The following is a 17,377-nucleotide window of genomic DNA, read 5'->3' on the forward strand; positions in this document are numbered from 1 at the left end:
GGATCAACACCTGATGGTTCACTGTGTCAAACGCCGCGCTGAGGTCCAGGAGGATCACCGCCACTGACCCTCCTGAGTCCAGGATGCATCTTGCTTCCTCGACAACTGCCAAGAGGGCCGTGTCTGTGCCCTGACCTGGGCGGAATCCAGTTTGTGATGGTCGAAGGAGTCCATTCGACTCCAAAAAGGCTGACAGCTGCCTGTTGACCAACCGTTCAGCAACTTTGCCGAGACCTGGCAAGAGCGAGATAGGTCTAAAGTTTGCCAGATCATTAGGGTCCAAATTGGTCTTTTTTAAAAGAGCCTTAACAACAGCCATTTTCCAAGTGGGTGGCACCACACCCTGGACAAAAGAGGCGTTCATAAGGTCTGTTACGGGAGCTGCAATGGACGCTGTTACCTGCTTGAGAAACTTCATGGGGACCGGGTCCATGGGAGAACCACTTTTAATCGACGATAGAGTTTTGGCGACGTCGCTCACTGATACTGGGCCAAAGGTGTCAATGTGGAAAACGTTCTCTCTGGCCCGAAATCCCACGACCTGCTTGCCAATGTCCTGAGATAGGTTCGGCTGGGGCAGAGAGATTAAGATCTTCTCAATTTTTGTGTGGAAGAACTCAGCCAGTTGTGTGCTTTTTTGTTTGTCATGCACCACATCCGGCTCCGGAACTTTGAGCAGTTCTTTGACCACTTTGAAACTCTCCCTAGAAGAGCTCGAAGCAGATTTGATGCGGTCATCAAAGAATAGGGCTTTCGCGCGTCGCAGGGCGGACTTATAGCCCCTAATTGCAGCCCGATATTCTTCTCTCCTAGAGACTTCCCAGTTCGTCCTCCATAACCTCTCCAGCCTTTTACATCCCTTCCTGAGGGTGCGAAGTTCTCCGGAGTACCACGGAGCCGAGCCAACTCGTTTGTCCCTCTTAGGAACTCTCTTTTTAGGGATCAGAGCGTCCAAAGAGGCGGAAAACCAGCTGTTGATATTGGCATCGGCCTTAACGGGATCCGACTCAGGAGGGGGAGGCAAATCTTTCAGTATAGAGGTCCAGTTATCAACCGATAGTCTGGCCCAGGCTCTGTCCACTAGGAAGGCCTGTTTGGTCCTTGTAGGTGGTAGGTCGATTTGCCACAAAGCTGATACCAGAAAATGGTCTAACCATGGAAGGGGAAGGGCCGGCCTAGCTGTGAAGCGGGGAATGTTCGAAAACATCGGGTCGAGTAGGTGTCCCTTTTCGTGGGTGGGGCCGGAGTTAATTAAGACCAACTCGCGCTCCTGTAAGTCGCTCTGGAGATCCAGCGCCGTTTGGTCAGTGGGCTCGTTGAAGTGAAGATTGAGATCACCCAACACCATGAAGTTGGCCGTCGCTGCGGCCAGGGCCGTCACTGATTCTGCCAGGGAGCTCACAAAATTACCCAGTGCGCCCGGAGGCCGGTAAATCAGCAGACCCGATATTGACACTGTCGGGGATATCCTGAGGGCGAAGTGACAGCTCTCACAATCCGAGAGTTGGCCACTATGCGTCCTGCAAACAAACAGGCTCCTATATACAATAGCGAGGCCACCCCCTCGTCCCTCTGGTCTGTCCACCTGACAGATAAGGTAGCCCGGTGGTGTAGGTCACCACAGGCAATTACATAGGTTGCCTTCATGCAATCTCAGTGGAGCTGAGAAGGCGGCCTTATGGCAGGAAGGTATAGACTCTTTCAATTCATAGAGGGAAGAGGCATGCCTCTGGGGGGGACATACAAATTGGCAGGATGAGAGAAGGCAGATAAAGGAGAAGTCCTTCAAGATTCAGGTGTCAAAGGCTATTACCTGAGGTGGATCCCCCTCACCAAGGAAGGTGCCCTCTTTAAGTTGCATTTTGATATGCCTGTTCCTGAAAACCTCAAACTTAGGCCAGTTAAGTAATTATAATCCTGTCTTCCAACAAGTTATCCTCTTTAACTCATGCTGCTCAAACCTACCCCCAAAATAATCATTTAGTTAGATACACACACTTGACCCTATTGCAGAATTTCTAACACAACCCTCTTTGCAGAGTAAACTGATTAAAGTTTGACACAAATCCTACCTTCTTTTACACATGGTCTGTCTGAACCCGGAAGTAAGTGCTAAACAGGTATGTTTCAACTCCTCCAGTGCCCAGACCACTATAGAGTCTTCCTTCTCTATGGCTCACTACCTCTGTTCCCGGGAGAGTAGCCTCCTACTTATGAAGGCTACAGGGTGTTCCAAGCCCTCTTCATTCAGCTGTGGGATCATGGATCATATGCCATGCTTTGATGTGTATCCGGACAATCAATTATTTGGAGAAGTCAGGGGACATGAGCAGCGGTGCTGTGCACATGGCTGTCATGATCACCCAGAGTACAAAATCATTCTTATCAGTGGTGTAAGACAGGCCCCCGGGCACCTGTGGTGCGGAGGGCCCCGAAGCTGCAGGGGGCCCCCTCAGCACAGTAATGTGACCTGAGAGCTCCTTATTGAATCGTGAGCCGCCCCCCCCCCATGTTACTTGCAGGGGGCCCCTCATGTTTCGTGACACCACTGATTCTTATCCCAGAATGCCACTAGTATCTGCAAGGACACTTCTTATGCCATCAACTCACAGAACTGCATCAACCTACAGAACTGGACCTTGTGGGTGCAAGCTTGGAGAGGCAAGTTGTGGTGTACAATCATCAACTCACACGACATCTGACAAACACCACTTATCACTGCAACATCAAATACCACAGTAGATGAGAAATGTGCATGGTATGTGTCTTGCACGGTTCTTGAAGAGAGTCCAAAAGTTGTTCAAATGCTTATGTGAAGAGTGAATGGGTAATGCATGGGTAGCACTAGCAGGACTTAGAAGAGATAAAGCAAGCTGACACATTCTCTAAAATCTTTCATAGAAGTCTTGCATGAGTTTAAATTCTTGGGGTCCTTTTTGCGGTGGAGACTATTTAAACAACACACTTAGAATCCGACCATTTGATAGGCAATCAGTGTATTGAGAGGTCATGCCTTTGTGGCTAAACTCACCTGAGGCAGATGCTGAACTCTTGCTTGGTTCTATGCTGGAGTGGCAAATACTGATAAATCCTAGTGGCAGTTGCCGCCCTAATCTCCAGCATCAGCAATTCCGGAAAGAAAAAGACAAAGAAAGACAAAGTCAGTGAGTACGGAAATCAGGGCGCATGATCACACACAACACAAAGTTAGTGCTAACAACTAACCAATAGAAAAGGACTAATGATCCAACTAACACATGCAGAGTACACAGGAGACATAACTCTAAAGTCACACTTGTGGATCAAATGGCATGAGCGAGAATTTCCAGAACAAGTGCATTGTTAAGTGCAGCACTCTTCACGGTTTATCTTCCCACCAAGACTTTGAATGTAACCAAAGGAGTACCCTTGGTGCTAAAATGCTTGATTCTTCAGTGTTTCATAGCTCCCCTCATTATTGAGACTTTGAACATTGAAACTTTTGAACATTTGTCAGTATAGCAAGTCTTGTGCTTATTGTTTAATTGGCTATTCCAAGTGTAATCTGGGGCTAACCAGGTAACAATGCTTGCATGAGTGTGAAATGTTTTACCTGTTAGTGAGGTTAATAATGGTTATGCAATTCTGCAATTGTAATACCTGTGCATGTTTGTTATCTCTTCCAGCAGAATGTGACAACACAGGTGTGCTTATTCTGAAAGTTGCCAGGGAGACGAAGGCAAAAGTGTGACAGCAGCTGGCCTCTTTTCTTATTTTGTTCCGACTAACCCTCGGCGAACGCGGCGCCTCTTCCCGTCGGGATTAGACCCGCGCTCGCCGAGACCCATACTGATTGATACAACGATCACAGGGTCAGTCGGTAAGAAGGGCTCACATAAGGAGCTTGGATGACCTAAACATTCCCTCATAGGCTGGTATGAGAGACAAAAGCTTAATGAGGTCTTTCTTGAATGATGTGTCCAACTTTGGTGCTGTGACGAGCTGTCTAGCCCTAAAGAAGTTGCCGGAAACTGTAGGCAATGAAACATGTTGGCATGTTAATGGGTATGCATAAATAGCAACCTGCACACATTTTTAACTTGACAGTTCACTCCTAGTGAATAATAAAGTAATTCTGTGAAAGGCGTGCCTGTCAATTTTAATCACATTTCGTCACTATTATAGAGTCCACTTACTTGTTACTCTCTTGCACCCACACAATTTGTTGTTTTTGGACACTTTTTTGTTTTAGACAAAGTGACTACCAATGATGAGAACAGTGGGCTTTGCTGGTGAGTACCTGCTTGTTACCCCCTTGGTGGTTCGCCCGTGAGGGGTCACTTTGTCTTCCCCACATTTTTTCACTGAGATTTGGTGTGCACTGCTTATTTAGAAGCGGTTTGGTAGGTTGAAAAATATATAGAAGTCAGTAACCATTTGTCTTCCTTCAGAAACACTGTCAGTGTAAAGGAGTTTTTATAAAACTTTTTAGGCATGGAAGTGTGGAAATTACCCATAAGTAAAGAATAGGTTTTTTTGCAGAAAATTAAGTCTTGTGATGCATACACTTCGTAGAGTAGAAAACCAAAGCGATTTACACATGATATCCTTTGCCTTGGAGAACGGGTTTTGTTGATTAATGAACTACATATGCGAAATACCTCTAATAATGACCTATATTGCTTTTTAACCGAGAGTAAATCTAAACGATCTTTATACAGAAGAGGATGTCAAAGAGGAAAGCTAACACTTGAAAGTATTATCAAAACATATTTTTACTTATTTTTTTATATGTATACTTTATATCGTTTTTTAAAAAAAATGTATGCATGTGCATATTTCATTATGTCAGTTTACATATTACACAGAGATTCACCATAATACAAAAAACAATTGGTGTAAATAGAAGTGCAAAAATGAAACAATTTGACTTAAGAAAAAGTGCCCCTAACAATATATTCGATCCTAACATTCTCACATACACACTTGCATACCATACATACCATAATAGTTATTAAAAACATTCCTAACAAACATTGGGAAACAAACTGGACATAATAAGACAGAGAGACCCAAAAGGTGTACTTGGTAGATTGCAGAAAGAACCTAGATGAGGTGGTTCTACCAGTTTAGAAATTGGTCTGTGTAGATTTGACCAAACTATATCCAAATTTGTGGATGCTGGGCCGACGTACGTTTCGGTGACAATGTCACCTTCCTCAGGGCCAAGGAAAACACATAACAAGGTAACATATAGGTATATTCTCCACACAGGTTAAAACAACAGGGGCATTGCACAGTATATTCCTTTTCTGAAAATAAAGAAAACATGTGTAAATTTACAAATACTATTTATGTAAATATTTTATATTCTTTGACATCCTATTTGGTGCATCTTTGGCATTAAATTATTATTTTCTAAATTGTTCGCACCATCTGCTCAGAGTTAGCACCAAGAGCCTTATTAGAATAGAATCTAAGTAAGGTGAAATATAGAAAGTGCAGCAGAGAGGAGTTTCAGTATGGAAGAAACAAGGGAGATTTGAGAGGTATAGAAGAGCCAGGTGGTAATTTAGGATTGACACCCAGTGTGCTCATATTGTTCTTCTGGTGAGCAGTGTTTAATTTCCCAAGTTGGAGAGAAGGATTTGGTGTTGTTACCTAAAGAGTGGGGCTCTGTATGATCAGATGCTTGTAGCTGTTGAGTCTGGGTAAGACATAATCTATAAGAGACGTTGAAAATGGTGAGTAGAGGTAAAGTAAGGGGCTACACCTACGGGTATTAGGTGTTTTTGCGACATGTTACCTTTGCGGCGCAGGGCGTGTCAGACAAAAAGAGATCCACAGCTATTTGGCAGAGATTTGAATCAATGGGCGTTCAGAAATGAGTGCAGGCGCTATTGGTCCTACTGTATAAAAGAAGATGGTATCTCTATTGGTATTAGGACATTTCACAAAGCACGTGCATGCACTGATTGGGCACAAAGAGACATGTTGTTTGAAAGTACCTGAGTATTTTCTTTCCTGAAGTTGAAAGTCTAGCACCAATCAGCCACTACATCTGTGATAGGATAATAAGATTTTATCAGGGAGCTTGTATTTAAGTCACTTATAATTACAGAGGCATTTTGATATTAGAGTTTCATGAATGAGCATGTGCATATTAGGTGCGGTTTAGCGCTGTAATGGGAGCATGATTATAGCAGTTGTGAAGGTGGCATCCCACAGAATAAAGCAATGGAAGCAGTAGCCGCACTCCTAACCAGAACACCAAGATCCAGACCTAACACTTTCATACTGGAATGTCTCAGACTAGTCTTACAAAATAACTTCTTTGAATTCAAAGATGACCTATACCATCAAGTCAAAGGTGTCAGCATGGGGGCCTCTTGTGCCCCCAGCATAGCCAACATATACATGGGAGAATTCGAGCTCAAAAACATCTTCAATGAAATGGCACCATTCTTCGAGAACATCTCCAGATGGCATAGATTTATTGACAATGTCTTTTTCATCTGGTCAGGAACAGAAGATATGTTAAAAGAGTTTCAGGAATGGCTCAATCTGGCAGACACAAATCTAAAATTTACCCACAACTATTCATCTGACAAAGTGGAATTCCTGGACATATGGATACGACAGACAGATGGAGAACTGACAGTCGATGTATATCGTAAACCGACAGCAAAAAATACCATTTTAGAACATGGAAGCTTTCACCCCAACTGTCAGAAAGATTCCATCCCGTTTGGGGAATTCTTACGAATAAAAAGAAATTGTACAAGCACTAAGGACTTCGTGTTTCATGCAACCAAACTAACAGAACGCCTACTAGCAAGAGGATATCCCAAACGCCTGATACGCAACTCCATGAAGAGAGCGAATATTTACAACAGAGATGCTCTGCTCAATCCAACACCGAAAACACAAGAAGAAAAGCTAGTATGTGTACTAAATCACTCGACTGTTAACAACAAAATAAGAAAGGTGATAAACAGCAACTGGAAGATCTTAAACACCAATGACCAGGAAGAAAACTATGCAAAACAACCATAGCCTTCAGACGGAACCAAAACCTACGTGACAAACTTGTACACAGTAGATGGAAAAACAGAGACACAAACAAACAGAGTACAATGGACGGGAAGCCACTACCCAAAGGGAACCACAAATGTGGAAATTGCCACGCATGCGACCAAATTATCACAGGTGACAAATGGACATATGGCCAAAAAAAAGGACATCTAAAAGAAATGACGAACTGCAGAACCGCAAATGTTATATATCTCATCAAATGCCCGTGTGAGATAGGATACATAGGAGAGACATCCAGAGAATTTCGTACAAGATTCTCCGAGCACAAATCTGCCATAAGAACTCAAAAATCAAATGCACCCATGGTACCTCATTTCCTTCAATATGGCCACACAGAGAAAGACATGAGATGGCAAATTCTGGAACGTGTCTTTGTACCGCCAGGCAAAGAACCCACACAGGTTCGCAAGAAGCGCGAAACATTCTGGATACATCATCTGGATACTGTCCGTCATGGACACAACGAAGAAATCTCCTGGATAGTCACGTTATAAAATCATAGATCACTTGCTTTCCATGCTCATCCTTCGTCATCTTGGACATTGAGCCAACTCACTATGTCTACACACATATTTAGCCAATGATGAGCGCTCTATGAATCACTTTAAAGCTAGGAAACTATGAATCTCCACAAAGCCCAATGAGCTATCTTATTTTTGCTGTTTTAAAAAAAATGTCCCCACTACATTTGCTAACTCGCATTGTCTAGGTTTCTTGCTCCATTCCAGCAATAGACTAACTATTGGAACCCATCCCAACAAGGCCCCCCTAACTGGTCACCATCAAGTCCCCAATTTATGCTCACCACAAAGCGTCGTGATCTCATTCATTTTTGGTGGTTTAAAAATTCTTACCATTATCATTTACCCTTTTTGTCCCAGTTATTGTTCCAAGTTTAGCAAAATACTGCCCATAGGAACCCATTCCAATATGGCCCCCTTAATTCACCACTATTTAGTCCCTCATCTCTGTTTCCCATCTGAGGCTCTCTCACTAGTCCATTGTTTCTGTCAACTTGCACCCAGCTGCAAGCAATAGCCTATCACACTTGGGAAACATTTAAATTGAGCACCACAATTGCTACCCTCTCTAGCAAAACAGACCTCAGAACCCCCAGATACGGCACCAGCCCGCACAAAAACAGGTAAGACCTCAGCCGCGTAATGTAAAAACTTTTGGCGCTCATTAGAATGCGTCCTTGCCCCCTTTTTAACCTGGAGGCTTAAAAACGTGCAGTTTAACCGTGCTGCTTGTGTGTCTCCGGGGCTCCCCGGGTGGCCTCTCGGAGCCTTCGCCTGTGTTTCGGTGTGTGTTCGAACGTGTGTTGATGCCGACGGCCGCGTGGGGGATTGGCCGGCTGTGGCCCCTCTCGGTGTTGTCTATGTCAGCACTCGATCTCTGCAACACATAGCAATTAACCGACCGCCATCATTCCGAGCATTTTATTTTTCAAAGCGCAATTGTAAACTCTCATTCAGAATCCCCCCCTACAACAAATCAAGCATGTACTGCGTTATACGTGGGCCAGCAGGCGAGGAAACGCCAGTATTTCCTTTTAGTAAAAGCAAAAACAGGAGCCCAATAGATCTCCCCACCGATGCCTTGGGTGTGCCTCTTTTGATAACAATCACCTTCACAACTGCTATAATCATGCTCCCATTACAGCGCTAAACCGCCCCTAATATGCACATGCTCATTCATACAACTCTAATATCAAAATGCCTCTGTAATTATAAGTGACTTAAATACAAGCTCCCTGATAAAATCTTATTATCCTATCACAGATGTAGTGGCTGATCGGTGCTAGACTTTCAACTTCAGGAAAGAAAATACTCAGGTGCTTTCAAACAAAATGTCTCTTTGTGCCCAATCAGTGCATGCAGGTGCTTTGTGAAATGTCCTAATACCAATAGAGATACCATCTTCTTTTATACAGTAGGACCAATAGCGCCTGCACTCATTTCTGAACGCCCATTGATTCAAATCTCTGCCAAATAGCTTTGGATCTCTTTTTGTCTGACGCGCCCTGCGCCGCAAAGGTAACATGTCGCAAAAACACCTAATACCCGTAGGTTTAGCCCCTTACTTTACCTCTACTCACCATTTTCAACGTCTCTTATAGATTATGTCTTACCCAGACTCAACAGCTACAAGCATCTGATCATACAGAGCCCCACTCTTTAGGTAACAACACCAAATCCTTCTCTCCAACTTGGGAAATTAAACACTGCTCACCAGAAGAACAATATGAGCACACTGGGTGTCAATCCTAAATTACCACCTGGCTCTTCTATACCTCTCAAATATCCCTTGTTTCTTCCATACTGAAACTCCTCTCTGCTGCACTTTCTAAATTTCACCTTACTTAGATTCTATTCTAATAAGGCTCTTGGTGCTAACTCTGAGCAGATGGTGCGAACAATTTAGAAAATAATAATTTAATGCCAAAGATGCACCAAATAGGATGTTAAAGAATGTAAATATTTACATAAATAGTATTTGTAAATTTACACATGTTTTCTTTATTTTCAGAAAAGGAATATACTGTGCAATGCCCCTGTTGTTTTAACCTGTGTGGAGAATATACCTATATGTTACCTTGTTATGTGTTTTCCTTGGCCCTGAGGAAGGTGACATTGTCACCAAAACGTACGTCGGCCCAGCATCCACAAATTTGGATATAGTTTGGTCAAATCTACACAGACCAATTTCTAAACTGGTAGAACCACCTCATCTAGGTTCTTTCTGCAATCTATCAAGTACACCTTTTGGGTCTCTCTGTCTTATTGTGTACAGTTTGTTTCCCAATGTTTGTTCGGAATTTTTTAAATAACTATTATGGTATGTATGGTATGCAAGTGTGTATTTGAGAATGTTAGGATCGAATATATTGTTTGGGGCACTTTTTCTTAAGTCAAATTGTTTCATTTTTGCACTTCTCCTATTTACACCAATTGTTTTTTGTATTATGGTGAATCTCTGTGTAATATGTAAACTGTCAAAATGAAATATGCAGATGCATAAAAAAAATTTAAAACAATATAAAGTATACATATAAAAAAATAAATAAAAATATGTTTTGATAATACTTTCAAGTGTTAGCTTTCCTCTTTGACATCCTCTTCTGTATAAAGATTGTTTAGATTTACTCTCGGTTAAAAAGCAATATAGGTCCTTATTAGAGGTATTTCGCATATGTAGTTTGCTTTTGTCTCCCCCCTCTGGACCTAAAATCATTTGGGAGAACTCTCTTTCTCTGTTTGTTAATTAATGAGCCAGTATATCCGCCCAGCCTCAGTCTAATGTTTTTCTGCAGATTGCTTCCCTATCTGCCGGGAGGAGCTTGAGGGCATGCAATGGGAGAACTCCTTCAAATTTAGGAAGAATGGCTACTTTTAAGAGGTGCACCTACACAAGTATCATAGACTATATTTTTGCTGATGTTAGAATATGGTCTTTAGTGGAGGATATGATAATTGAACCGAGGACAGACAGCGATCACATTTCTCTGTTTTTAAAACTAAAGGGCAAGGATCTGTTTAGGGGTGCTCATTGTTATATTTCTAAACTAATAGAGCCAAGTCAAACTAATAACCGTAGGAGAGTTAGATGGCCCAAAATCCAAGCTGATCAAGATCTTTATGCTAAATTATATAAATCTGTAGTGGCCACCTTAACCTGTATGTCCAGTCATAATGATAGCACTTGTTTCTCTAACACTTTGTATGTTACTGCCGCACAAACACCTTTTTGAGGAGTTGCAGTTAGTATTTTTAAAACCTAGGCAAGTTGGGAAAAGTGTCAGTGTAAGATCTCACAACTGGTTTAATGACAACTGCAAGAGTGGCAAAAAGGCACTACAATTAGTAGTCAGGGGGCGCTCTAGATTGGATTTAATTCTTGCCCGCAACAAATATAAAGCCACTCTTTGTAAAGCCAAACGTGAATACGCTGACACCAATTGGAATGATTTAGTTTTAGCAGCAAAGGCAAGAGATTGCCGCAAGTTCTGGTTGATTGTGTCAAAGGGTACTGCAGAGTATTCCACTTCTAATAGTCATATCCAGCCGGAGGTTAGGGTGGATCATTTCTCTGGCTTATACTCTGATGATAGGGTCATTATAGATGCCTACGCATCTTCAGACGTCACTGTTTCTGATGGGACCACAAATAATCCCCGAGTGTTTTCAGTCTTAAGGATACTCTGTCAGCAATACAGAAACTAAAAACAGGTAAAGCCCCGGGACCCGACCTGATATCTGGGGATTTGTATAAGTCTGAACCTGCAATATAGGTACCATACATTAACCTCTTATCTAACTGTATTATAGCTGGTGGTGATATTCCTGAAACTTGGAGGGGGGCAGAGGTAATAACCATCTTTAAAAAGGATAACCCTGCTATCTCCTCTAATTATAGACCCATCAGTTTGAATGACAACCTACAGAAGGTTTTTGCCAGACAAGCTTTAGATATGCTCCAGGACTGGATGGATGAAAAGATGATACTGTCCCCAGCCCAAGCTGGCTTCCGTGCAAAAATTAGCACATGCAACCAAGCTTTTAGATTTCTCTGTTAGCATGAAAGTAGGTGCTACTTAGGAAACAGCGGCTTTATGTAGCTTTCGTGGACCTGCGAGCTGTATTCGATTTGGTCCCACGTATCCTACTGTGGAAGACTATGCTTGATCAAGGTGCCCCGGTTGACCTGGTGTCTGTGCTTGTTAGATTGCATAAGGACAATTATGCCCAGGGTAGGTGGGGGGGGGTAAATGGGGAACTCACAGGGAGGATTCCAATTGAACGTGGGGTGCGTCAGGGGTGTGTCCTCGCCCCCACATTGTTCTCTCTGCATATCAATGATGTGGTGAGTTGTCTATTGAATTGTAAAAATGACGCCCCTTTATTGAATAATGCAAAAGTACCCATTTTGCTATTTGCTGATGATTCTTTATTAATATCCACTACTCCTATGGGTTTACAAGTTCTATTGGATAAAATCCTGAGCTTCTGCAAGGAGAGGAGGCTGGAACTGAATACCACGAAAACCAAATTTATGGTGCTCGTTAAATCAAGCGGTGGCATACGACAGGTCAAGATCAAATATGAGCCCCTGGATCGAGTAAAAGATTTTGATTACTTGGGCATTGGCATAAATGAGTCACTTAGTTGGGAATATCAGCTGTGGAAGAGTCTTTTAATGTTATGTCAGAGATCGAAATCAGTTTTAAGATTTTTTTAAAAATCCTACACACAACCCCTGTCCCCGGCTCTTGAAATATACTGTGCAAGGGCCCAAATTGGAGCTCTGTATGGAGCGGAGATCTGGGGATTCACTCCTGTAAATCAGTTAACGACTTGTGGGAACAACTTTGCTAGGGCTTTGATCACACTACCTGTCACAACACCACTTATTCCACTTTTTTGTGATCTAGGGCTAAAAAGAATTGGTGATCTGGCTGTCCCTAAACCCTTAACCTATTGGTTGGGTCTATGGCTTACCCCCAACTAACTGAATATCTAATTCTCTTCGGGAGTTATTGGCGCTCAACGGGGCTAAACAACTTCCCTGGTTCAAGCACATTGCTAAGTGGTGCAAGCTATTGAACCCTAATGGGCTTATGGGAGTATCCAGAAAGTTTTCAAAGAAAAGCAAAGATGTCCCTACAAAAATGGACAAAATGAAGGTGCGTCCAATTTCAATGAGTGTTCCCTGGAGTAAACCTATTATCTAAAAAACAGCACGCCATCAATTGGGCGGGAAAGGCAAAGGTACAAGGCGATGTGTTCAGCTTGTCACAATATGTTCAAACTGGACAACCAAAAAGTTATTATTCGAATACTGCTGTGTTTGATGAAAACCAAAATTAAAAAGAGATGATCCCCACACTATAGGTTTGGTAAAACTCTGTTTAGATTTATTCTGGTACAAAAAATGTTTTCATTATTCATTATCACAATATTTAAAAACACATGTTATACATTTTATTAAAAATTACAATTAAAAACACAAAGAATCAAACAAGTCGACGCGGCGTTTCGGTATTCTGCTAGTACACCTTCTTCAGGACTGATTCTAATTGGAATGATTGGAATGATTGGAATGCTACATAAAATGCTAGAAAAACTGGATCTTCATAATGTTTGGTGCTTTAATGTAAAAAGAGGAACTAGTGTTTGAAGAAGATATCCCAGGAATAATAGATCAAAGATAAAGGGTCTAATTCCAATCATGAGATGATGATATGATGTTGGTATCAGTGAGATGTACTTTGAATCTGCACCAAAAAAGAATGATAACTCTGTGTTTTTAAATCTATTTAGAATCAGTCCTGAAGAAGGTGTACTAGCAGAATACCGAAACGCCGCGTCTACTTGTTTGATTCTTTGTGTTTTTAATTGTAATTTTTAATAAAATGTATAACATGTGTTTTTAAATATTGTGATAATGAATAATGAAAAAAAATGTTGTACCAGAATAAATCTAAACAGAGTTTTACCAAACATATAGTGTGGGGATCATCTCTTTTTAATTTTGGTTTTCATCAAACACAGCAGTATTCGAGTAATAACTTTTTGGTTGTCCAGTTTGAACATATTGTGACAAGTTGAACACAACGCCTTGTACCTTTGCCTTTCCCGCCCAATTGATGGCGTGCTGTTTTTTAGATAATAGGTTTACTCCAGGGAACACTCATTGAAATTGGACACACCTTCATTTTGTCCATTTTTGTGGGGACATCTTTGCTTTTCTTTGAAAACTATCTTCCCCCCAGTCCCCTATAAGTCTGCGTGGGGTCCTCCTTTTATTTTACAACAGTATCCAGAAAGTGCCACCAGTCGCGAGATTTTGTTTCTTAAGGCTACTTTCTGGAAGGTGGTGGGCGAGCACTATATGAATAACCCAACTAGCGGTCAGCTAACTACAAACTTCCTAATCATAAAATCTTGCTCGCTTAAAGCTTAAAGCTTGTATATCAGGTTTAGGTATGGTAATCTGTTGTTGAAATTTCCAGGGAAAGAGGTGAAGGGCCTAACTATAGAAACTTGCCTGGCATGCTGCGCAGCTGCCGAAACTGAAGAACACATTCGGTTTGTTTATCCCAAGTATAGGCAGATACGTAGGAGATGGATTAGACCTATGTGCCTTAACATGAGTATTAGGAAGTACCAGATTGCATTTAGAATTTTAAAAACAGACACTTTTGGACCAATTGTGTTTTCTCTTAGTCGTTTTCTGTTATCTTTTTGGTTGATTTGTAAAAAATGTCTTTGCTAATTATGACACCATTTTCGAACCTTTTTTTAACCTATCTTTTTATGATATATATGTATCTCATACCCACAGCTGACTCAAATGGCTTAGTTTCATATGCTTGGTGATTGCATTGTGCCCCTCCTTTAGCATGATTAGATTGTTGGTACATGCTTTTATGTTCTTAAAATGATTCAAGATGTCATTTGGATTTGAGATTGCAATGGTTTAATACTATTTTAATTGTAGATATATTTATGGTTTATTCCTTCTGTGCTTTGATGGCTTTTTTTTTACAAATGACTGAATAAAGATATTATTATGATTATGATACAAAATATTCTGTATTTGTATAAATTAGGGTTGGATTTTTATTGTATTGTGTCTTTTACTTATTTATTGGTTTGGTGGTCTAAAAGGCTTTACACATGCCTGTTCCCTAAGCTAAGCCTAACTGCTCCTTTTCCAAGCTACCAAAGTTTGAGCAAGGACGAATTTACTTAGATTTGACTCTACCTATTAGTGACGGTGGTATTTTCACTTTTTGAGTGTGACCCCCACGTACTAATAATGAACTTTCCTTCACAGATGTTAAATCAAATGTGCTGAAGAACCTGGCAGTTCCCAACCAATCTGTGAGCTCTTCAGCTCTGGGCATGGAGTGAACATCAGTCTTGATGACCACATTGAGAGCCCGTAATCCACACATACCCTAGGTTCTGGGGTGGTACCTGGAGAAGCAGCCTTGGGGGCCAACACTACTGGGCTGGGCCAAGGGCTGTTTGAGGGCTCAATAAAACCTAACATCAGCATCATGGAGACCTCCTCCTTAATGCTCACTTTCACCTATAAGGCAGCCTGTAGATTTTACTCTTCACAGGAATGCTATCTCCAATATCAATATCATGGGCATACCATGTAGTGAGTCCTGGGTTAAGGGAGAGAAGTGAGGCAAATTGTCCCTGGCAGCAGTCTCTCTGTTGTTTTAGGGTTAGGGTAGAGAAGAAGCTGACACCCTCCATTGACCCATCCTGCTTCTTGGAAGACAGGCGTTCAGGGAGATGTTCACACTTCTCCTCCACCCCATCATCCGTGACCAGGGGTATGGTTACTTCGGACTTTTCAAAGTAGGGTTTGAGATGGTTGTATGGCAATACCCCCAAAGGATTACCCTGAGTCTTGAGATCCACCAGGTAGGTGACCTCACACTTGTGTTATTTCATAGGGCCCAGACCAGCAGCCGTACAGGGCCCTTGGCCCCACAAGCTCCGTCAACCACACTTTGTGGCCAGGCTGAGACTCAACCAGAGTGTCCTTCTGGTCATTACACAGATTCCTGACCTACTGTCTGGTTTTTAGATTCCTTGGAGCTTTCTTCTGGAAGTGCTTCATCTGAGTACAGAGTGCAGACACCTGTCTGACAACATCCTGGTAAGTACTTCCTGGGAGCTTCTCCAGGCTCTCCTTCACCAGACTGAGAGGTCCTCTCACAGGGTGTCCATACAGAAGTTATAATTGGTTGAAGACACCCCCTTCTGCGGCACTTCTCTGCAAGCAAAGACAAGACATGGCAGCAGAACGTCACACTTCTGCCCCAAGGCCACTGACAGGCCCATGATCGTGGCTTCTAGGGTCTTGTTGAACCTTTCATCAAGCCCATTAATTTGGGGGTGGGACGGAGTGGACAACTTGTACGTTACATCACACTTCTTTCATATAGACTTCATATATGCTGACCTGAAGTTGGTACCATGGTCAGATGCCACCTCCTTGGGCCACTGTGGGAAGAGTCATTGACCTCAGAAGTATAGTCTCTGGATACCGGGTGGCATTGTCCACCAAGACCAGGATGAAACTGTTGCCAAGGGCTGTCTTCGACACTGAGACCCAGCAATGTTGATGCCCACCCATTCAAAGGGAGTGCCAATGGCAGGGAATGGTTGCAGGGAAGCCTTGCACTTCCCACCTGACTTTTCATTGGCCTGACAGGAAGGCCATGACCTGCAGAACACATTTGAGGCCATCCTCATCCAGAGCCAGTAGAAATGGATGACAAGCCTTTCAAAGCCCTTTTCCTGCCCTAGATGACCTGTCAGGGGTACACCATGAGCCAGCTCCAGAAAGAAGGTGCTGTAGCACTGGGGGACCGCCAATACATGGGTTGCACCAGGCTCAGATACCTCAGGCCTACTACACAAGAGACCATTCTGCTAGTAAATCAGGTGATCACCAGAGGAGGCACCAGCTGCCTTGACCCCGGCTTGTTGCAGGAGACCCTCATGAGTAGGGCACTCCTTCTGCATCTTTCAGAACTCCACAAAGGGAACACCTTCCAGCTGTCAGTTGGTCAGCTCAGGTAGGTTTCCCAGGGTGGCAATGTTCTCCCCTTTAGGTTCAGGGCAGTCCCCCTCAGGTTCAGCCTCCTCCCAGACTGTGGGAGTTTCAGGAGTTGGTTTTCCATACCCCTTGCACTTCCACCTTTTCACAGGCACATGGGCCATTCTTCCAAGCTCCAGTTCCTCATGACTACCCTTTCAAGCGGCCATGGACCATTTTTCAAGCACATTCACTCAATCAACCCTAACATCTGCAAGTGTGCCCTGAGCTCTACCTCCTTCCAGATGGTGTACTCTAGGCCATTGCCAAGCAGACAATGCACATCCATGGACAGACTCAGAGCTACCGTCAAGGAACCAGAGACATCCCCCACTCAAAGGGCACCAGAGCCACTGAGTAGTGACTCTCATTGTGATCGGCTGCACCAACTTGATGGAATTCATTAGGGGCTACGTGCTCTGAGGTCACCAGATGTCATCTGACAATTGTCAAGCTGGCTCCAATGTTGCTCAGAGCCTCTACCCTCTGCCCAGGCATGCAAGTTCTCTGCACCATCTCCCCTTCACCCAGGGACACCAGGATAACCTCATCTCTATTGCCCACACTTTCTGAGGAAATCTTATCTTCAGGTGCTACAATAACCAACTCAGGTATCTGCCTACTAGTGGGGGGCTGTGCCTGCTTGGGACAATTGGCATCCCCTTTGTAGTGC

The sequence above is a fragment of the Lissotriton vulgaris genome, chromosome 8, assembly GCF_964263255.1.
Source record: "Lissotriton vulgaris chromosome 8, aLisVul1.2, whole genome shotgun sequence".
Lineage (NCBI taxonomy): Eukaryota > Metazoa > Chordata > Amphibia > Caudata > Salamandridae > Lissotriton > Lissotriton vulgaris.